Consider the following 24,192-nt stretch of genomic DNA (forward strand, 5'->3'; position numbering starts at 1 on the left):
CTATGTGGACTGCTGTTACTTTTTGGTAAAGGTTTACTTTTATCTTTTATTTGTGTTTGTTTTATTTATTTATGTGTATATTTGTGTGTCTGGTTTTTGTTGTTTTGTTTTTGTTGGTTGTTCTTTGTTTTGTTTCTTTCTTTCCAAAGGCTAGAAGAATACAAATTAGAAACTCAACTTGTGTTCTCAGGGAGAGCATCAAATGCTCTTAACCACCAAGCAATATCTTCAGTCCCCTGATGCTACAATATATTTCTTTCTAATCTAAAGGATCACTTTGCTTTCAATGCCAAATAATCTATTGCCATTTCTTCCAGTGCTTTGAATAAAACTAAAAGAAGCTAGAAACACCACCATCCATCCCTGTTCTCTGGTACAAATTGATATAAAATAAAATTGAATAAAAAAATAGAGGAAGAAATAAATGGCAACATAGTCAATGGGTAGAGTGGGACCTGTGAGTTTCATCTTGTTTAGGCTTTACCTCTTAAGTAGATTGGGGATCTGAGTACACACAGCACCTGTGATGTGTGCTTAGAACATGGGTTTCAGGTTACTGCATAATTCTAGAATAATCTCTGGCCCACATCAGCAGGATATAAAAGGTAAAGTAAGCATTTTGGTCACAGGCTTTGAGACAGCCAAAGCTTGTCATCTGTTTGAAATGGAAATGGCTTTTACCTACCTGGATTCCACTGAACTCAAAAATGTGCAAAGACAGAACAAGACAGACCTGCAGACTTGTCAATTAATATCCAGTAAGGAAGGGAATCTTAATTAAAATTCAATGGCATAGAAGATGTGAATTTGATTCTTGTGCATTTGCCTGCTTTTTTGTGAGTCCAGTTATTTATGGAAAAGCCTTATTTTTCTGAGAGTTTTTGCTTCTGCCTGAGGCTAATGCCCATATTACCTTAATTCTGGCTGAGTGTATTGTGTCCCATTCAAGTCCAAGGTCTTATATTTCTTTGAGCTATCATTCCCAGTGACATTGGTCTTCACTTTTTATGACCACCTTGACTACACTGAAGACATTTAGGAGGAAATAAAAAATTCATGCTCCTGACCTTTGGATCACAATTACCCCTTTCTCCTTAACATTATGTTCAGTTCTGATTTCATATCTTTCCGTTTATAGTTTAGAGTCTGTGCTCTTCTTTTCACTTATTTTCTTATTAAATTGTCCTTTCATTTCCTCCCTTTTGTGCCCAAATAGATAAACCCTAAACATGAACAAATGCAACCGTATATTTTCTATATAATATTGAGTGTTGTCTGGTTTTAAGAAAATCACATAGCTGCAAGCTGGTTCCAGTTTACACTCTAGCAAATATTTAGCTTTTATAATTCATTTTATTTTGTATATATGTGTTTCTATAGGATGGATATTATTGCCATTATTTTTTCTAAACTTTAAAACACACTTTCTTCATGTCTGTCATTATCAGAAAAAAATTATATATCCATAGGCAAAGTAGTGGTCACTGTCAACCTTTACCTTTTAAATCAGAGCATGAATGACCAATAATGACCACAGTGCTCCCCTCCCCCAATGACTCTGACTTCCTTGTGGTCTACAGATGACAGTTGTTCCTCAGATACCGGTAATAGATATTGTTGTTGAAGACACCATAGATTTGTGTCACAGAACATGGAGAAATCACCCTGATACTGGCTTGGGAATTTCTTTCTTACTCAACACTTAACAGAGAAACCTTTTCACTTTATTATCTGGTTATATTGAAGGAGAATTTTCCTTTCAGTTTTTCAGCCATACTTTCAAACCTATAGTGCTGGGGCCTTCACTGGAGGGTTGAAGACAGGGCAGCCTATAAAGGAGGTAATGAATTGGTGAGGAGAGGGAGTGAGGCATGCATGGATGGTCCATTCAATCTCACAGCTCTAATTGACTAGCAATCTGACCACTTCTTTATTTACCTAAGTTTCACAAAACAGACTACTGATTATTCAAGAAGTACAGATTATGTATTTGTTTCTTCATTACATGCCCTGGGTTATAAGTTCAGTCACAAGAGAAAAATCAAATGGAACAGATTTTATTTTTATTACCAGTCCTATAACTTCAATTTAAAGAATCTAAATATTATCTCTGTTTTAGTTAGGTGTCTATAAAAAGATACCATGACTGAGGCAACTTTTATAAAGGACAATATTTAATTGCCGTTGGCTTATGGGTTCTGAGGTTCAGTCCATTATCATCAGGGAGGGAAGCATGGCTGTGTCTAGGCAGGCATGGCAGTGGAGGAGCTGAGAGTTCTATATCTTGTTCTGAAGGCAAACAGAAGGACACTGTCTCTAGGCAGCCAAGAGGAGAGTCCCAAGGCCCATCCCCATAGTAACACAAGACCCCATAGTAACATGAGGCCTCAAACAAGACCATAGCTCTTAACAGTGCCGCTTCCTGGGCCAAGCATATTCAATTCACCACAATCTCCTCCAAATAAAACCTATTTATTATATGACACCCTGCTTTTAGGCTGACAGTGTTTGCTGTTTTAAAGCACTCCAGACGAACAGAAAATATCTGAACTAGTCTTTTTATGAATGTCAAATACTAATACTTAGCTTCTTTTATTATATCATCTCATCATTTATACTATGGAGTTGAAAATTTTATTCTAGTCAATCTATCTTATTTACTGAGTCTGTTCCTCCAGGTCTGTACTCTGTATGACCCCCTATCTTTAAATTACATTTTCAGAGAGTTCCTTGAGATTTATAAACGGAGGTCTCAAATCTGTTTTCTTCTGACAAATTAGAGTTTGTTAATTGTTTCTGTTTATCGTGCACCAATTATACTCTTTTTGAGTTTGTTTAGAGATGGATTCATGGATTAATGGGCTTATCTAGCTAATTGATTATCTGTGCTTAACTATCTCCAGGACACAAGGAAGACTTCCAAATAGAGGTCAGATAAAGTTGTGTGTAGGATTTTCCTAAAGAAGATCTGGGCATGATTTCCTTTAGAAAAGACATAAAATGAATTATAGTGCAGAAAGTCCCCAAGAATATAACACACAGAGACCAAAAATCTAAAAGTGAGAGACAGAATCACAGCAATCAGGATTCTATTAGGCTTTGTAGACTAGTGTCCAGTAGTTCCTCGATGAGTGCACCCTGTTCCTCCAGGGGTGTACCTGCATCAAGCAGCTGACTTTATCACTTTGGCCATTTCCAGTGTATGCGGATGTGCCAATATGAACTGTTTTTTTTTTAAATTAGGATTGTCTTAAAATAATTCTGAGTATCTCACTGCCAGGTTTTCATCTTTCTTCCTCTATCTTCTATCCCTTCCCATCACCGGTCCTTTCCCACTAAAACCAACAAAGCAAGCCATATTTGTTTGTGCTCCTTACACAGAGTAAATCTCTGAGGACCGTTTGTGCTTTCTGCTTGCTACAAGAAAACAGCACAATTCCAGGTGCAAAGTGGAGCTAAGTAGATATTTTGTTAAGGAATAGATTGACATTATTTTTACACAAAAATAAAATGATGAAATTTTCATAGAAAATGCTAAATTCCACACAACACCAAGCCAAATAATTCATTCAGAAAAAAAACAGCAAAAAAAGTACATTCTGATAATAACCTCTCCTCTCATTCTAAAGAATAAAAATCATTACTACTTACATCCAGAAATAGAAATAATATTCAACAACAATCAAACAGCTTGGTTGTACTTTCTGCATTCTGAGCAGGAGATTGTAGAATGTAGTCTGGCTTTCTTTGACCCTGAGGTTTTCTTCTGAGAACTAAAAAGTATAGCCTCCAGGACATAATTAGGACTCAGAGTGCAGTGCACAGCTGCAGAGTGCCAAGGAGTTTGCATGCCACTCTGTGTGTGGCCTTTCTTGCCAAACTCCAACAGTTCTCAGGCCATCTGTAGTGGTACTGCAAGATTAGCTTAATAAACCTGAATTACTCGGCAAGTTTTGCATTAAATTTTGAGCATTTATTTTAGCCCAGGGAGTCAAGCTTTTTGCATAATACAAAAGGATCCCGACACACTGAAAGTATTGGCCTTTGAAAAATAACCCATTCAACTGGTCTCAAGGGTCACCTAATGATTATTTACTTTTGCCTTCAACAATTATGTATTGCCATTTTTTACATAAATGTGACAGACCCCACAATGGAAAAAATACGTGTATCAGCCTTAAAACAACACAAATGCACAGATATCATATAAGACGAGCTTGTAAAAATCAGAAAAGATTCATCAATTTTATTATGGAACTCTGCAAAATAAATTGAGATACAATGTTTCTAAATAATAAATAAGGCATGTACAACCTTTAAGGAATCACTTTTAAAATGCTAAAGTCCAGGTTTATAGCTCAGAGGTAAAAACCATGGAAGAGGACTGTTTGCTGGTGATAGAGGTCAGTTTCAAATTCAAATACCTTTCTTATATAATCCTCTACATTAATGAGGAACCGAGAAAATGCCTAACAGATATGTCAACAAACTACTATGGTCTAGGCAATGTTTTACTTAAAATTCCTTCTTTCCAGTTAAGTTGACACTTTTGTCAGTTGTCCAAAATTATGATAGGAAGGAAAGCGAGAGAATCATATTCAATATTGCCAAGCAAGTCCAATAGAAACCTCCGAGAGTTCCAACACAAGCAGTATGAATGTATCCTCCATGCTCTTTTAAAAGTCAATTCTTTGTTTATGTGTGGTGTACATGTACAGAAATATATACACCAGGAATATTTAACTTAATATATCCATACAGCTTCTACCAGGTTAAAAAACAAACAAACAAAACACAACAAATACCAGATGATTTTAGGAGCTACAACAGATAGGTAGAAGGCTCATTGAGAGGCACTGTGGAGAATCTGCTACTATGTGAATAAGAACGTTAAGCCATTAGTTTATGATTATTACAATTATCTTCTTATGATCGTGATAAATATGTTAATAAATGTAGAAGAAATTTGCTATGAAAGTAATAAATGTGTGGCATAGATTATGGAGTATGAGGCTGAAAGTTTTATATGCTTACCTGAAAATTGCTCATTAATTCAAAGCAGGACCCTGTTGCTAATGGGGGTGATTATAAACCCAGGTCCTTGAAAAGATGCATGAAATGTCTTTGCAAATGGCACTGCTGTGGAACTAGTAAATAACAATAATGAGGATGTTATAAGCAGGCTTTTTTACCCTCTGAGTCATTTCTCTTTTCCCTTTGTGCACCAGAAGGAAACATTTTAAACAGTGAGTCTTTTTTTTTATTAACTTGAGTATTTCTTATATACATTATATAATGTATATTCTTATATACATTAATAACTCGAGTGTTATTCCCTTTCCCGGTTTCCGGGCAAACATCTCCCTCCCCTTCTTTATGGGTGTTCCCCTCCCCATCCTCTCCCCCTTGCCGCCCTCCCCCCAACAATCTAGTTCACTGGGGGTTCAGTCTTAGCAGGACCCAGAGCTTCTCCTTCCACTAGTAATATCTTACTAGGATATTCATTGCTACCTATGAGGTCAGAGTCCAGGGTCAGTCCATGTATAGTCTTTAGGTAGTGGCTTAGTCCCTGGAAGCTCTGGTTGCTTGGCATTGAGTCTTATTCCAACTTTAACTAACTCTTACCAGAAATGCAGGGTTGGAAATAGGAATTGTGAGGGTGTTGCAGCGGCCTCCAGATCAATGTCTCCTTCCCTTGATTCCGAGCTTAGAAGCTGAGAATTCAAAAGTAACTGGATCTCAGAGAGTATCCTAAGTACTCAGCCTTCCCAGTGCTAAGACTTTACCGATATAGGATATAGTTGGTAAAATATACTTACAAGTTCAGAGCTAATCCACTGAGTATAGGAGGCATTCATTATACTCAGTTTGAAAATAATTGGTTTCCACTGTTGCCTCTCAGAACAAAGTTGGAAGCTGAGAGGAACAGTGAGTGCAAGAATTGATTGTTGGGTCTCTCTCTCTCTCTCTCTCTCTCTCTCTCTCTCTCTCTCTCTCTCTCTCTCTCTCTCTCTGTGTGTGTGTGTGTGTGTGTGTGTGTGTGGTCTTTCCTTTCTCTTTTTCTCTACCTTCCCCTTCCTCATTTTCTTCCTCTTCTCTTTTCTTATCCTTTCCTTTTCTTTCTTTCTCCTCCTCCTTCTCCTCCTCTTCTTCCTCCTCTTCCTCCTCCTCTTCCTCCTCCTCTTCCTCCTCCTCTTCCTCCTCCTCTTCCTCCTCCTTTTTCTCCTATTCTGCTACTCTGCAATCCAAAGAGGTTATGCCCCCTGGCAATGGGCAAAGACATCTTGTTGTTGGTGTTATTCTCATATCAGGCAGGAACAGGACAGATGGGTGTCCTTTGCTCATCCTAGCCTGGGTGGCCAAAGCTGTCTCATGGCCAGGATTCATGCAAATAAAATGAAATGAAATCCAGGCAGTGAAGCATAGGAAGAGGAAGACAGAGCCCTGCAGACTGCCTTGCCACACACACACCTACCCTCCAGCATGGCACAAGTGGGCCCTAGGCACCTGCTTGCTGCCACATCGAGCAGCAAGGATGGAGGATATCACCCGGAGATCTGCCAGCCATGTGGCCGGACTGCAGTGGGAGCCACCACAATGTGCGAGTATGTGGGGGTCAGATGGGAGATAAAAAGTAGTGGAGTAACTTGAGCACTATGAAGAGAGATGGAACTGAAGAATCAAGGACGGGGAGAAGTAGCCTTGGTGAGTGGCCAGCCCTATCACCTGGGGCTGCGGTGAGAGGGCCATGTCAGAGTAGGGGGCAACACTGCTACAGCACGGGTTGGTATCGATGTCTGTGGCTCATATTACCGCTAGAGAACATGGGGCTCTCCCAGTTGGGGCAGTTGACAAGGACCACTTGGATGTCCTAGGACTGTGCATAACTGCCCTACCCCATTCTGGATACGATGCTCTGGAGAGCTTGCTTCATCTCTCAACTAGGGCAGCACTTAGGAGAGCAAGCCCTGCCACTTGCCCTGGCAACACAGAGGAGCTAGCTCATGGTAGTGAGCATGAGGGTGAGCCATCAGGCCTGACCTTTGGGAGAGGTGACTCTGCCACACCAATTGCCACTTCTCTGCGATGCAGTGGAATGGGCGCAGATACCCCTCACCCCTTGCCACCTCCAACAGTCAGGAAAGCTGCCTCCATGGTGGCAGAGACACAGGTGAGATAGCACAGGGGGATAACATGACACTGTGACTTGTCAGTTGTGAGATGGCATGGGTACAGAGGTGATACCTCCTTCCTTCTCTCCTCCCTCTCCCTTACCACCTGCAGCTGTCAGGAGAGCTGGGTCTGGGGTCATAGGAGCAGTCAACTGGCTCTGTTCATCACCAGCTGCAGCACTCAGATCAGTCCCTGCATGTCACCTGAGTATCCCAGTAGAGCTGGCTCTGGTTGAGAGGAATATCAGGTAAGCCAGGCCTGAGGGAGAGAACTTGGTAGAGCTGACCCTTCCACTCATTTGGCTTGAGGTGATGCCTTAGTTAGGGTTTTACTGCTAAGAACTGACACCATGACCAAGGCAAGTCTTATAAAGGACAACATATATTTGGGGCTGGCTTATAGGTTCAGAGGTTCACTCCATCATCATCAAGGTGGGAGCATGGCAGCAACTAGGCAGGAATGGTGCAGGCAGGCAGAGCTGAGAGTTCTACATCTTCGTCTGAAGACTTCTATTGGAAGACTGACTTCCAGGCAGCTAGGACTAGGGTATTCTAGTTCATGCCCACTATGACACACCTACTCCAACAAGTCCATACCTCCTAATAGTGCCATGCCCTGACACAAGCATATACAAACCATGATAGGTAGTGTGGGTGTGCATGGGGTGATGCCCTTTCCCTTCACCGCCATGAAACCTACACTAGTTGAAAAAGCTGGCCCTGGGGTCATGAGATTGGGGAAATTAGTTCTGCTCCCTCAGTGGCTATAGCACTTGGAAGAGTGGACCCTGTATGTTGCCTGGGCAACCCAATGGAGATGGCCTTGATGACAAAGGCATGAGTTTTCTAGCCCTTGATGATCTAAGATCAGGAGAACTGTCCCCAACCCTTCACAGGCTGTGTCACTTGGGAGGGTGGCCCCATACTTTGACTAGGCAGGACAGTGGAATTGGCTCTGGAGGCATGGATGCAGATGAGCCTATATGAGAACAAGAGAATGAACCCTGACTCTTGTTGATGGCAGCTTTAGAGGTTTAGGCTGCCCGGATGGAATAATGCTGCTGAGCTCATGCTGCTCGTGTGGACCAGGGAAAGCCAGGGGTACTGGCTCAGCTACTAACTAGGCCCAGATTCAGGGCTCTAAATTGGCCCACCTCCAAATCAACAAACATTTGGGGCATGTCAAAGGTCCAGCTCTGGTTTTTCCAAAGCTACAGGATCTCCATGTCACAGGACAACATGGGGATAGCTGGGAGGAGTCTGTTGGGGATCCAATATTGATGTCACAGAAGCCAGAGATCTCAAATTGGACCAAAAACTCATTGCAATGAACATTTCAAGTAAAGATATGTGAACAGAGGGATGTACTGTATCACATACTACAGCTCCCACAGGCGCTGGAAAACTCTGTGTGTTTTTCTATACCTTTTTGTGCGTGCGTGCGTGCACACGCGCATGTGCATGCACATGTTTGTTTTGTTTTGGAGGAGAGGTTACAAGAGCAAAATTCTGATATGAAGGGACAGGAAGATTAATGAGACTGGGGTACATGATATGAAACACACAAAGAATGAATAATTTTTTAAAAAGGGGATTATGATGGCTAATTTCTTTTATTGATTTCACTTGTTCAGGTGGAAGAAAATTCAATGTTTATTTTAGATGTGATTTTGAGGGTAACTAAACAAGATTGCCAACAGCACACTTATTAAAGAAGATGCTCAGCATTGACGGATAATCTCTACTTACACACATGCACACATGTGCGCATGCGTTTGCGCGCGTGCGTGCACACAAACACACACGCACACACATACACACACACACACACACACACACACACACCCAAAGGGATGTAACATAGACTATAAATGTAGATTTTTTTTGTTTAAATTTTGAGCAAATTCTATAGTGTTCTCATGTCAGCATTGTATAAGGGTTCCTTTGTCTCTGCACCTTTTCACTTGTCAGGAACACTATTCTTGCTTGAGTGAGATGATATCTCATTGCCATTATGCCTTTGTTTTCCTGAGACCTACTAAGCATATTTAGACACATTCATTGGCTATTGGTACATTTTCTTTGGACAAATATGGACTAGAAATCATTTACTTAATTTCAGTGGAATTACCTGTACTGGTTTTGATTTGTCATGTCTGAGTATTTATTTTCACAAAGAGAAGGATACTCTGCCTACCCCAAACAAACCTGTGTGTCCACTGGTATGACAGCATAATTCATATATGCTACATGTGAATGTTAAGACATCACAATATCACACCGAATTCAGCTAATATGTATACATAATGTATATTCAGTAAGAGTAATATAAACGGATCAAGCTCAGTTAAATCTGAAGTCTGATAATATTTTCCACGGGGGGATATAGGCTAAGGACAAGTATATGGGAAAGGGAGGGTCAGAATCATATTATAAAAGAAGACCTATGATGAAATTATATAACAGTTAAAGTGTAGCTGAGGTCAACTCTGTATTGAGATCTGTCCTTGATGCCTGACAGCTACATGTGAATGGAAGATTCAAAACATAGGCAGGCAGCTTGAAAAATCTCACAGGGGCAGCACAGACTTGAAGAGCTCTTGAAGTTGCAGTGCGTTATGAGATGCTGTCAGCCACCCAGAGGTCTTGTAAAGGGAATGGATTTACTCAGAGTGTGAGGAAGGAATCTTGGTCCAACTAAGTTCCCTTGTGGATAAAGGAAAGACATGCATTTCGTCTCTTCAGCATGAAAAAAACCCATTTTATGTATAAAACTCAACAAAAATAATAGACTATTAGGTAATTCAAAACAGTTTCTTTTAGGAGCTGGAAAACTTCGTTATAGCGATACTTAGGCACACCATTTGAAATCTGAAGAATACACAAAGCCTTAGAGAAAGCATGTCTCTCCAGTTTATGATGTAACACTACATCATTGCTTCTATAGCAACATATATGAATAAAATAATGTAAATATCCAAGCATCAGTTTCTAAAGACAAAGATTTCAAACCTCAATACATTAGCTCAACTTAGTGCATATATTATGATTTTTATTGGTTCCTCAGGCAATATCAGAAATTGACTCTATTTTCCTAGGAGGTTCATTTGCGAACCCATAATGAATGGGGGAAGAACATGCTTCCCTTGCTCATATATGTGTGGTTGTATGCTCATAGCACAACTAGCTGTATGTTTTGCCTTGGCACAATCAAGACCATAATCTGTTGGAGTCACTATCTTCCAAGTAAACTACTGTCTAATAACCAAATCAATGTGCCTGACTCTCAGTAGGAGTGTTCTGATCACAATCTAACCTTGGCCAATTTCAACCCACAAGACCTTGTGTTATACTATATTGGCTTGTTGGGTTCTGTTTGGAGAGTTCCTAGTTGGTACCTCAGGAAAGCTTTTGAAGTATCGTGTTTAGGAACTGGAGAAGGACATTCTGAAAACATCAGTTTTATGGTATAATTCTTCAGCCAGATGGAAAGAATATGATATACCATTAGGGTTAAGATTTTCTTTTTTGAGAGAAGGCCTGTCCCTGTAGCTCCAGCTGTCCTGGAACTCTTTATATAGACTAAAGTAGCCTTCGCTTCAGAGATACACACATGTATCTGCCACCCAGCAGCTCAGGGGAGAGTGTTATAGAATGCATATCTGTGGAATATGCTGCACCCACTTTCTGGAAATGTCAAGCAGAAGAATATGGTTCAGGTGAGGTGTTTGGCCAAAGTAAGTTGTAAATAATGGGAGATGTATGGACTACTTCTGAATAAAGCTTTTAAACTGGGAGTATCATTTTTATTTTCTCATAGTAGAGATTCTGGTATTGAAGAAATGGGAAAACCCACCCTGTTTCTGTTAAGTGTTACAAAGGGATATTTCCTGAGAGAGAAAAGAAGAAAGTAAAGAGCTTGCTGAAGGAACGGGAGAAGGACACTCAGAAAACGTCAGTTTTACGGTATAATTCTTGTGTTATCAAATATTAGGATATGAAATAATAGTTGTTCAATATTTAAGAAAATATTTTGTCTGTATTAACTTTTGTCAAATGGTCTCTGGAACATAAAGGAAATATTTTTAGAATCTCTTATATTATTGCTGCTCATGAAAATGTAAAAAAAGGATATGTACAGTTATGTTCTTGGTTATCTTATGAAAGATTATAACCTGGATTCTCTATTTTATTCTGTGAGAAAAAAACTTCTTTGAACACACGGCCTAAATAGATTCTGAAGTATATAGCACACACACTGCAGAGTTATATTCACTGCAATTACCATTGTCACATTATCTAATCATTAAAAACGTACCTGACTGAATGGAGAAGGAAGCACTGGGATTTCTTGTAGATCATCCTGACTGTCTAACAATGGTTAAAAGTGAAGAGGTGGGATTATATTAATATCAGTGGAATACCCACTCTAAATCAGATATGTCTTTGTTGTCTCTTTAATCCACAAAGTGTATGATAAAGTATACCACACTATCCACATTTTGCAGATAAAATCCAGATAAGACAGAATTTTAGTACTAAATCCACTCTAATGCCTCAGATGTACATAAAGGAGATGAGCAAACAGAATGCATTAGGGGTTAGGCTTCACGAATCAGAGAGGGTTCAGGGAAAGTATGGGTCAGTTTTGCTATGTGGACAGTTGCTTAAAGAAAACTCATATTGGAGTTCTTATCTGACACAAGGGGCTGACACCAGAAAGCCAGAGGCTTAGTGCTATTTATCCTGCATTACAGAAAAGCTGGAGCCATAAAGAGGGTGGAAATCCAGCGGACACAGTTTCGACTTGTTGGGAAGAGTGACAACTGCAACAAAATGTATATAAACACCAATATTTACATAAACTATATCAGCATTAACACAAGTTCTACAATTGCACATCCACTTTCTTTATCCTTAGCACCAGTGAATATATTACTGAGACAGGGTACTTTGCAGATATGATTATGTTAAGGATGCAGAGATGGGTAGATTGCCAGTGTAATGCTATTTTTTTCATAAACATGAAGGTTAGGGTTTTTTTTTTTTTTGGTCACTCACAAACATTTTTATAGTTCTTTGAGAATTTCACATGACATATTTTTGATCATATTCCTCTGCTCTCTCACCTATCTGTAACTATACAAACATATTTGTAACTATAGTTGGCTTACTAAATTTTGTGTCCTTTTTGTGCCTTGTCTTATTGTAACTTACTATGCCATGTTTGGTTGATATCCTTGAGAGGGCCTCTCCTCTCTGAAGGGAAGGGAGTAGATCTGGAGGAGAGGAGAAGATGGGTACTGGGAGGAATGGAAGGAGGAAAAATTCTGGTGGGGATGCATTATATGAGAAAATAATACTAATATTGATACTAATACTACTAATAATACAGAACAAGACTAAACTGTGTAGCTGAAATACTCTTGGATATGTAGTCACCCAGATTAAGGTGACTACGTACTTTGAGAAAATATGACTTGCCCTTTTGCAGCATGTAACAATTTTCAATATACCCTTAACCAGAGGTGTGATGTATGCACAACTCACTGGTCTGTGACGAAATTTTGTCTGTCGGGGGTTTGCACGGATCTTAGAAGAGAAGAATAAGCAGCCTGGAGATACTCATTTTTGTCCAGGATTTCATTGTTTATCCTTCATTTTTTGTGCCTCCATATACATTTTGGGGTTATTTTCTTCTATGCGAAGAATAGTATTGGGATTTTGATTGGGATTACACTGAACATATACATTATATTTGATATGGACATCATTTTTCTAAGTGTAATCTTTCCAGTCCATGAAAATGGCATGTCTTCCCACATTCTACTTTCTTCCTGCATTTTTCTCTTCGCTTTCTTAAAATTTTCATCTAGAGGTGCTTTGTTTTCTTGGTTGGGTTTATTCTCACACATTCTTCTTTGTGGCTTTTGTGAATGATAGAATTTCTTTTTTTGTTATTCTAATTTTCTTACGTAAAGAGGAAGTCTACTAATCCTTTGTGTTGATGTTGTGGGCATGTATGTCAGCTCTAGGAATCTTCTACATATTTTTTGCAGGCTTTGATGTATAGAAGGATACCAACTGAAAAAAAATGAGACACATTTGTGTCTTTTAGGATTATTTGATTCATGATGTCACTTAACTCTAATGTTTCTGTATTTGTGCTTTATCAAGTGTATCTGGCTATGGGTGAAAGTGTGGTATTAACGATACCCATTATCACTGGATTGGGATTAATCTGAGGTATGATATCTTATAGGATTTGTGTTGTAGAATTAAATGTGCCTGTATTTGATGTATGTATACCTAGAATCATGATACGTCATGGACGGTTTGACTTCTTATGTGTTCTGAGGGCTTTCTGACTATACCTGGCCAGATATCTCTTTATCTACATTTGGGAAGCTTACTTGTTTGATTTTATTAAAACTATTTTCTACTTTTTTATTATATCTGATTTTAGAAAAGGTACACTTGCTTGCTTATTAGGTCCCTTTGCCTAAAATTCCTCTTTTCATCATTTTCCACTAGGTGAAAATGCTTTTATTTATTTATTTATTTATTTATTTATTTATTTAAGAGAAAACAGAAAGGTAGATCCTGTTGTCTAATCGTTTGTCAGCTTGTATCTTTAAATTGGGGAATTGAGACAGTTAATATTAAGGGTCATTATCAAAAGATGGACATTAATCTCCTTCATTTGATGATTTTATAGTGTTCTCTCAGTTTTTTTCTTAAAATTAAGACTTTTGAAAGTTTTTAATTTATTGTTATGGTGTCTTTTATATGCTTATCCTCATAACCCTAAAGTATTTCTTTTCCTATCCTGTGCAGGCTTGGTGGCCATAAATTCCTTTAGTCTGTTGTGGAAGGTTTTGGTTTCTTCCTTCCTAATAAGATAGTTTCACTGAGACTAATAGTCTGAGTTGGCAGTTGTGGATTTTTAGAGTTTAGAATACATTTTTCCAGGCCATCCTGGCTTTAAATGTTTCTATCAAATCATAAGATTTAATCCTGATGGGCTTGCCTTTGTCACTGACTTGACTTTCTCTCTCAGAGAATTCAGTACTCATTCTTTGATTTATATTAATATGTTCTGAAGAGAATCTTTTCTCTTCCTATTAGGTATCCTGTAGGCTTCTTGTATATGGCTGGGCATCTCTCTAAGAGAAAATAAATTTGAACAAGTTTTTATATTACTTTAGCTAAAAATGTAAAACAAAATTATAATCTTAGGAAAGCTTAAGAAATATTTTATTTTAGAGGTCCCTTTGTAACCACAATATGTCATGAGCTCAGCAAGAATATATACTTAATGTTTAGAGGCAAATTTAAAAGTCTGCTCGAATAGAGAAATTTTTCTCCTGTGTTTTTCCTTGTCACATGTGCCTATATTTCTTGTTTACTCTATTATTCACTGCCTTAAGACACCTAATCTTTTTCAAACATTTATATTAAATAATGTCTAACAATTTATAGATTCTTGTGCTGAGCATAGAGATATAGAATAACTTGTAGTCAGAGTACTATTTTTCAAATGAATACATTTAGGGCTATAAATGTTCTGTGTGCTGGTTAGTTGTATGGGACTTGACAACAAGCAGGTAGAGAAATTTTGAGATAGGGAACCTCAACTAAGAAAATGGTCCCACTAGATGGGCTTGTGCGAAAGCTGTGTTGATTAATGAGTGATGTGGAAGGATACAGGTCACTGTAGGCTCTGGCATGCTTGGACCAGTGGTCTTGTGTGCAATTTTTAATGTAGCCTGAGCACATTATGGGGCACAAGCTGGTAACCATCACCCCTTTATGACCTCTACTTCAGCTTCTGCCTCCATGTTCCTGCCTTGCTTGAATCCCTGGACTGTTACCTATAAATGTAAACTGACATAAATCATTTCTTCCCCAGTTTACTTTCAGTTATGGTGTTTCAACACAGCGATAGAAACCCTAAGACATGCTGATTTCTTGAAAAAATGCAGAAAAAATGTTTTGATAAGATTAGATACTTTCTATAGGAGGCTAATGAAAACTAAAAAGCAATGCATATCTTATAAGTCATATGATTAAAATTCAAATTTCATGAATCAGAAAAATTTATGTGTGGAGGCCTGACATATATCAGACTGCAGTTCCTCATCCTCATTGTTTACAGTGTTAAAAAACCAGAAAAGTAAAAGATAGAAAAAAGAACATTTTTCCTCTCAGAGTACTGATTTAAAAAATGTGTATTTTTTTGTGGGGGAATAACAATCAAACTACCATTAAAAACCACCTAAAAGAAAGTAACCTTGTGTTTTATAATATTTTAATTTGTGTCATAATTCTGTGACTTTTCTTTCTGGAAGAAATAGCCAATTTGCCTTTGTCACACTCATAAGAGAATAGGGTTAATCTTAACCTAGCATCACATTTTTGATGCATGCGTGCAGCCACAGGTACTTTGACAATGTGAGGTGCTTATTGTTTACAGAACATACAAAAATCAGTGTTATGCTTGCTAATTTATCCACAAAACACAAGGCTTTATCAGTATGCAGCTCTATGTGGCAGATGGTGATGAATCAGTAATGGAGCCCCTTGGGTCTAATTGCACAACTTTCATAGATACATGTAAAGCACCAATTATGCAACACAAATGTTTTTGTCTTAATTCTTTTTCTCAGGAATGTTAATGTAATAAAAACACATTATAAATCAAGCTCGACTTGAATCTAAACACTTGTCCATTATGTTGAATAAACATATTAATTGATGGCTTAGGATGCAGCAGCATCAAGTAGAAAAATATATCTATATATTCTTGAGTTTCTGTATCATAATGTTAAGAATCTTACTATCAGCTGAGTTCTTCAAATAACTCAGTATACAATCTAATGCATCATGTAGCACCTTATCATCTCTGTGTATACAGACTTTCATATAATGGCATAAAAATAATTTATCTTTGTATCAAAAGTTAAGCCTATAATTTCCTTGATTCTCCATTAGAGAATCATTACAAAGAACTTTTTCTTTGAACACAAATGAGGAAGAGCATCAGGATTACAATAGGAAAGTCTTTGGTTGGTAGTTTAGTCTTTGAGAATTCTGGGCTATCCAGTGAGGCGATATTGCTCTTCCTATGGGGTTGTAATCCCCTTCAGCTCTTTCAGTCCTTCTTCAAGCTCTTCCATTTGTGTCCCCAGGCTCAGTCCAGTGGTTGGTTATGACTATCTGCATCTGTATTGGTCAGGTACAGATAGAACAGCCATAACTGGCTCTTGTAAGCAAGTGCTTCTTGGCCAAGTACCCCAGCACCCTCAATGCACAATACATCCAAATTTCAAATTATTATCTTTACTATGCTTTTCATGCTAACCTTTCTAAGACAGTGCTCCCTAGCCCTTCAATTAATATTAGTTGTGTGAGTGACTATATGAGTAACTGAATTATTTTGGAGGACAGTTGCTTTTTGTCTTATCATTCTTGCCTTGTTTTCTTGGCTTCCATTGTTTAGTATTTATACCTTGGGTAAGAGAGCTGGGGTAGAGAGTAGTAGAGAATGAGCGCTTATTATTTGATTTATAACTTTCTTCTTCATCAAAAAAACACTCATGCTGGAGAGATGGGGAAATGTTTCAGTCATTTGAAGCACTTACTGCTCTGGTTCAGTACCCAGCACCCACGTGAGTTGGAACCAACCATAACTGTAGTTCCTGGTGATTTGGCATCACCTTACCACTGGGTGCATAAATGGTGGGCATATATACATGTAAATCTTAAAATATTTTCACTAGTATTTCCTTATCTACACCTACCATTGACTGGCTCATATCTTTTTCAACCATGATATCTATCTCCAACTCTCCATTGAAGTTATTCGTCTATGACCCTCAAACAGCAAATTGAAGACTCTCTACCATTAGATTGACCATTCTCGTATAATTGACCATTCTGTAGGAGACTATGGACAATCTACCAAAAACCACAAATTTTCATCATTTACCATATTCTACTTAGTTTTCATCTCTTTTTCTTCTTCACAATAGTTTATAGTTAATAAAAATGAGAATATAGTGGAGTATATATCAGTATCAGAACTCCTTCTTTGATACTTTTCCTGTTAGGTCTCACTTTTCTGGATGCCAACATTCTGGAACGTGGCAACATATTACACCAAACGACTTATTTGGAAAATGGAGTGGGTTGATTATTTCTTGCATCACAGGACCTTTAAAAAATCTTGAGCAATCTTATCCTTGGTCCCTATATATTGCACGCTGACATCACCATCTTCTCCAAGTTGCATTTAAAAATAGGTTAAAAATATATTCCACATTTCTGAATATGCCTTCAGGAACAAAATCACCTAAATTGTTGAATATTTTAAATTATTCACATATTACAGTGTATTCCTTATATTTGTAAACACTTCAACCTGAATTCATTTGCTCTTATCCATCTCAGTCTTCCATATTGAGTCTCCATACTCCTAATACAATTGTCACTGTAGCATCTTAGTAACATAACTCTTATGAATCATGTAAACCTCCCAGTGCTAGCATTTCCCACTAGTATGTATATCTATTTTAATTAAATGGTCTATTGCCACAAACCACCATCTTTATTTATTATACTTATGAAATTTGTAAACTCCAGCTAGTTCTGTTGCTATCATTGATCATAGTTTAACTAAGGTGACATTTAGTTAATGGCTTACATAATTAATGATTTACTTTTATTTGGTCAATGATTCCGATGATCCTTTATTTTTTAGCTCACCAAACATATTGAAGGCCAAATAATTTTTAAAAATAAAATTTAATTGAGTCAGTTATTCACTTTAATTACCATTATCAGTCCTCTCCTCCCAGTAGCCCCTCAGACAGATTCTCTCCCTTCTACTTTGAGAAGGGGATCCCCCATTTAGGTAACCTCCTTGTGCCCACACATCAAGTCACTGCAGGACAAGACACATCCTCTCCCACTGAGGACAAAAAAGGCAGTCCAGTTAGGGTAAGGTGATCAACAGGCCAGCAGATAACAGATTGAGGGACTTCCCCTGCTCCAGTTGTCGGGGGACCAGCAGCTTAATAGCAACATATGTGAAGGGGGCTAGGTCCAGCCTTTGCTTACTCTTTGGTTCAGTATCTAAGGGGCTCCAAAGGTCTAGGTTAGATTGTGTTTGTCTTCCTGTGGAATCCCTGTCCTACTTGAGTGCTTCAATCCTTCCTCTGCCTCTTCAATAAGACTCCAGAGCTCCATCTAATATTTGGTTGTGGGTCTCTGCATCTCTTTCCATTGGCTGCTGGGTAGAACAACTCATAGGACAGTTATGCTAGGCTCCTGTTGCAAGAATAAGAGTATCATTAATAGTGTCAGAGATTGGTTCTTGCCCATGGGATGGGTCTTAATTTAGGCCAATAATTGGTGGATCATTCCCTCTGACTCTGCTCCTTTTTTGTTCCTGCACATCTTGTAGGCAGGATACATTTTTGGGTGGACGGCTTTGCAGGTGGGTTGCTACACTTTTCCCTTCATGGGAGTCTTGTCTGACTACAAGAAATGTTCACTTCAGGATCCATATCCCCTACTGCTAGGAGTCTCAACTATAATTACCCGATAGTCCCCAATGACCTTCCCCCACCCCAGGTCTTTGGCATGTCCTAGAGATTGCACCCGTCCCCCCCTGCTGATTTCTGTTTTGTCTACCCTGCTCTCTCTACACTATCTTCCAGCCCCCTGCCCTTCTTAGCTCCCCATTCCCCCTCCTACCCAATTCCCTACCTCCATTCACATGTGATATCTATTTTGTTTTTCCTTCTGAGAAAGATTCAAACATCCTGTCGTGGGCCCTCCTTGTTATTAAAATTCCTGATGATGTGAAGACTGATTCTCTCTCAGCAGACATTAATTTTTTTTTTATTTTCTTATCTATGGGTTAACTTAGTGGAGTTTCTCCCATATACCTTAGCATATCATACTAATATTGTCATTGTGAAGTCCTGCTTAAGCAAAAGTACTGTTGAGATTTAATACTACAGCTTCTGTGTCACATATAGAAGACAGTATAAAATTCCTGTCAAATATTGAAGACATTGACTTCTAGTCCTCTGATTATTCAAATCTTTCTGTCCCCTTTTCTGTGGTGTTCCCTCCAACACAGAACATACTCAGCACTGGAATGTATACATATATAGTATCTTCTTCTGTTGGTTTCTCACTAAGGATCCTGAGAGAACATTCTCCACACCGTGTGTTTCCTCAACATTCCAAACAGCACCAGAGCCTAGCCTATGGCCATGGATAGATGACTCTGAAACAGTCAGCCAAAATAAACGTGTACTTTTAAATTCTTTTATCTCAATGTTTTATTAAAGTATCATACAGGTATCAAGTGCCATCTACCAGTTAAATTCTTAAGTCTTCTATATTAATTTCATATATTATTCATATAAACTAAAATCCAGAGATACTCATGAACATGTCTGGAGATTCATGGCTTGACCAAAATTTACATTCAAAATCTTGCCACTTGTATATTTGTCCCAGAAACGTAGCTTATATCACATATACCATTGCCTTTAAATGATCATATTTCAGAGAAAATATTTTGTGAAGGTTAGCAAAAATTATAACACATTTCTTGGAATATATAATAATCTGGACTTCAAATTATATGCAGGTTCATTTTTTTTTACCATTAACTTTTTTCCCTCTTTTTATATTGGTTATTTTACTTATTTACACTTCAAATGTTATCCCCTTCCCAGTTTTCCCTCCATAAACCCCTACATATTCTCCCCTCCGCCTGCCTCTATGAGGGTGCTCTGCTTGCTCATCCACTCCCACCTCACTGCCCTGGCAGTGATGTCATTGAGCCGCCACAGGACCAAGGAGCTTTCTTCCCAGGGATGTCCAATAAGGTAAACCTTTGCTATATATTCAGCTGGAGACATGGGTACCCCTTGTATACTCTTTGTTTGGTGGTTTAGTCCCTGGGAGCTTTGGGGGGTCTGGTTGATTAATAGTTTTGCTGGGTTCGGTCCCCAGCTCTGAAAAAAAGAACCAAAAAAATAGTTTTGTTCTTCCTATGAGATTGCAAACCCATTCAGCTCCTTTAGTCCTTGTCCTAACTTCTCCACTGCAGTTCCTGTACTCAATTCCATATTTGGCTGTGGGCATCATATCTGTATTTGTCAGGCTCTGGCAGATCCTCTCTGGGGACAGCTAAACCAGTCTCTTCTCAGCCAGTGCTTCCTACCATCAGCAATAATGTCTGGGTTTGGTGTCTGCAGATGGGATGGATCCCTAGGTGGGGCAGTCCCTGGATGGGCTTTCCTTCAGTCTCTGCTCCATACTTTATCCCTTCATTTCCTTTTGAGAGGAGGAATTTTGGATGACTTTTCATATTATTTGTTTGTTTGTTTTCCCTTCAGAATGGAATATATATGGCAATTTTCTGAATTTGTTTTCTATAAATTCTAACTGGATTCTTAAGTCTTTAGGACTGTTATTTTTAAAATAAGGAAGTCAGTATATAAGCTAAGTGTGTCCCTAACTTAGTTCAAGTCATTCTTAAATATCCCAGGTAATTTTTTGTTTCGGACTACCCACTCAATTGGTTTCTGTCTTTTGAGAAATCCCAGTATATGAAATTCTGCTTGCTAACCTAGAAAAGCAGCTTTCAAAAATCAAAACAAAACAAAAACAAAACTTCTGCTGAGTAGTTCATTGCATTAACTAAGGTTATCATGTAGAATATTTTTAAAAATATAAGCTGAGCAATGCCATATTTAATTAGAGCCTGTAATAGAAACATCAATGATAACATGTATATCAAGATATTAATGTATAAAAATACTTGGCTACTAAGCAATTTAACAGAATGTCTACAACTAAAATGTCTTCTGTTCTTAAAATGATCTAGGAAAATTCATAGACATGATTCACCATAGCGATCTTTAACGTTTCCTATGTTCCCTGTTGCTAACCTCTACTACATTTGTCAATAGCCTAACAGAAACCTCCAGCATCCCTTAGTTTCAGGAGGTCCTTATATAGACACTGCCCTTATCAGCATGTTCTGGCCTCTAGACATGGTAAAACTCGTGTTCTTCTAAAAGGAAATGTTACAAAGTTGCCTTTTAAATATTCATGTTTTTAAGCTTCCTCTAAGAAGCTTCTTACTGCATTGGGCAATGGCTAATGCAAAAACTCTTAACTGGTGGACACATTGATTAAAGGACTGTGGAGGTTCTCAGTACCAAATGTAACATCTACATAACTCTTTACTATGTTTCGAGTACTTCATGATAGGTGGGGGCAAAAGGAAAGAAGTGTAGGGAAGTTGTTACAAAAAGAAGTCTTTGGGGACTGGAGAGATTGCTCATTGGTTAAGAGCACTGGATGTTCTTCCAGAGGTCCTGAGTTCAATTCCCAGCAACCATGTGGTGGCTCACAAGCATTTGTATTGAGATCTGATGCCCTCATTTGCTGAAGACAGAAATAGTGTACATATACCTAAAACAAATAATTCAGAAGAAGAAGAAGAAGAAGAAGAAGAAGAAGAAGAAGAAGAAGAAGAAGAAGAAGAAGAAGAAGAAGAAGAAGAAGAAGAAGAGGAAGAGGAAGAGGAAGAGGAAGAGGAAGAGGAAGAGGAAGAGGAAGAGGAGGAAGAGGAGGAAGAGGAGGAAGAGGAGGAAGAGGAGGAAGAGGAAGAAGAGGAAGAGGAAGAAGAAGAAGAAGAAGAAGAAGAAGAAGAAGAAGAAGAAGAAGAAGAAGAAGAAGAAGAAGAAGAACAACAACAACAACAACAACAACAACAACTAGAAGGTTAGAAGGTGGTGGTCTTCATGGCATGACATAGACATTGGACTCAAGAATTTTTCTAAGCCATAGTTGCTTGCACAGTATTTGACTCTTCAGTAGACATAGGCAGATAGTCCTAGAAGTGATTAGAAAGGGTAATGAACCATGTGCTGGAGAGAAAACCCACACAGAGCTTATCTATGGTCTCTGCTTCCATTGCTGCCTCTAGGTTTCTGCCTTTAGTTTCGGCCTTGGTTTTGGTAACTGATAAACTAAAGCCACAAGCCAGATTAAACCCCTTTCACGTCCAGGCTGCTTTTGGTAACAGCAGCAAGAAACAGACTAGGACATATACTTTACAAAAAATGTCCTAATTCATAAGTTACTGAGTGTGCAGCAGCATTAAGTTGGGGAATAAACTCTGAGAAAGTAGCCCCATGGAATAGACTTCTGCAATCACTTGAAGCTAAACTGGAAATACCATTGTGCTGTAGTATTTAATAGCAGTACCTTGGGACACATGACTAATGGTTTGCCTTCCTCTATAATTGTCATCCATCTCCTCACAGAGCTTTCTTCTCTGAAAAAGAGGGGTGGATTCCCACAAGCAATATAGAGAAAGACTTGAAACAACACAATAACTCAAGAGAACTTTTAGCTCACAGTGGGGAAGAGTGTGCAGGAAGGGCAAGAACAACCCAAAAGCTCTTCTGATTGTTTGGTCATTAGTAGCAACCCTAGCACCTTCTATAAGCCTTATTGGAGCCAAGGGACTTGAAGGGCAGCCAGTTAAACGTGGTATTTTCATGGTAAAGCCAATACTTTAATGGCTGTACTTTTGCAGCTTATTATTTTATTGATCTCTAAGGAAAATCTGCTGCAAGAAGTTATAGTCCCTTACGGAATGAGAGTATGGAGAATGGACAATAGCCAAGGACTCGAGCGAAAATGAGGTCCCAGCATCCCCAGGCAAAGTGCTTCGGGTTGCCCATATTGACTCTTTATCCAAAAAGACACTATTATATGATACAATAAGAGAGAATCCTCAAAGATTTATATGTTTAGGATTCTTTACAATCCACAGAAAGAAAATTGAAGTAACAAAATCCTATCAATGCTTTTTGTTGGTTTTCAGTGAAAATAGGGTACTAGACAAAAGAGAATGTGGGGTGTGCTGTTCCCATGCAAACTGGAGCTGTCCTGACAGGAGCCTTTGCATCCATGTTTCTCTATTGTCTTCCTCCTACATAGTACGGTATATCTAGGGTCCTTGAGTGTGAACAAACAACAACAACAACAACAACAACAACAACAACAACAACAACAAGAGAATATCTTATTTTTGCCATTAGTGGAAAAAACTTATCCAATAAAGATAAGAAAACATTTTTAAACTTGTTTAGGTTAGTGACTGGAATTTGGTTATAATAAGCAAATTGTCAGATTTTTTTTTAACTGCTTCCCTCTAATGTTAGTAACACATGATAATGGGTTACACCAGATTTCTGGTCTGAGTCATTTGTACTGAATTCCTACTCTTTTCCTTTTCTCTTTGTCTCTTTCTTTTCCAACCCCAGGTCTCAAAAATACATTCATGCATGAACACACAGAAACTCAAAATGTGTGTTCATGTTCAGCACTTAGAGATGGTAGATTATACAACCACAGGAACAGGAAATCTCCAGCCCTAACAGGAAGAAGGAAAGTTAATTGTGTAAAAATGACATTGAAGCTTGTTTATTTATGCCTGCTATTTAATGGCCTCCCTTCTTGGGCATAAGAGAATTGCCATAGATATTCAATATAGTATATAATATTATAATTAATATAATACATTAATGGTATATAATATAACCAAAGGCTTTGCCCTAAAATTTCTTGATTGTTCCAAACCCAGATGACTTTTCTTTCCATCCATAATCAACCATTGATCAACAATACTGTAAATACAGCCTTGTCACTCTCCTCACAAACCACTTCTGACATCTTACATTCAGGACTTGGATTCTGGTAAACTAATTCAGTTGTGGCTTATTTTATTCAATATTCATACTTCAACAACTCATCTTCAAAAAAGATTTCAAGCTTACTGGCTCTGACTCTCCGTGTTCTCTTTTTCTACAGCTTAGATTTATGGGGGCCAAGAGAAAGAATGACTTTAATTCAGCTAGCAATGATTTCTAAGTTAGGACAACATGGAATAACAAAATGTTCCTATTTTGTT

This window comes from Rattus norvegicus, chromosome 9, assembly GCF_021556685.1.
Source record: "Rattus norvegicus strain SHRSP/BbbUtx chromosome 9, alternate assembly SHRSP_T2T, whole genome shotgun sequence".
Taxonomy (NCBI): Eukaryota; Metazoa; Chordata; class Mammalia; order Rodentia; family Muridae; genus Rattus; species Rattus norvegicus.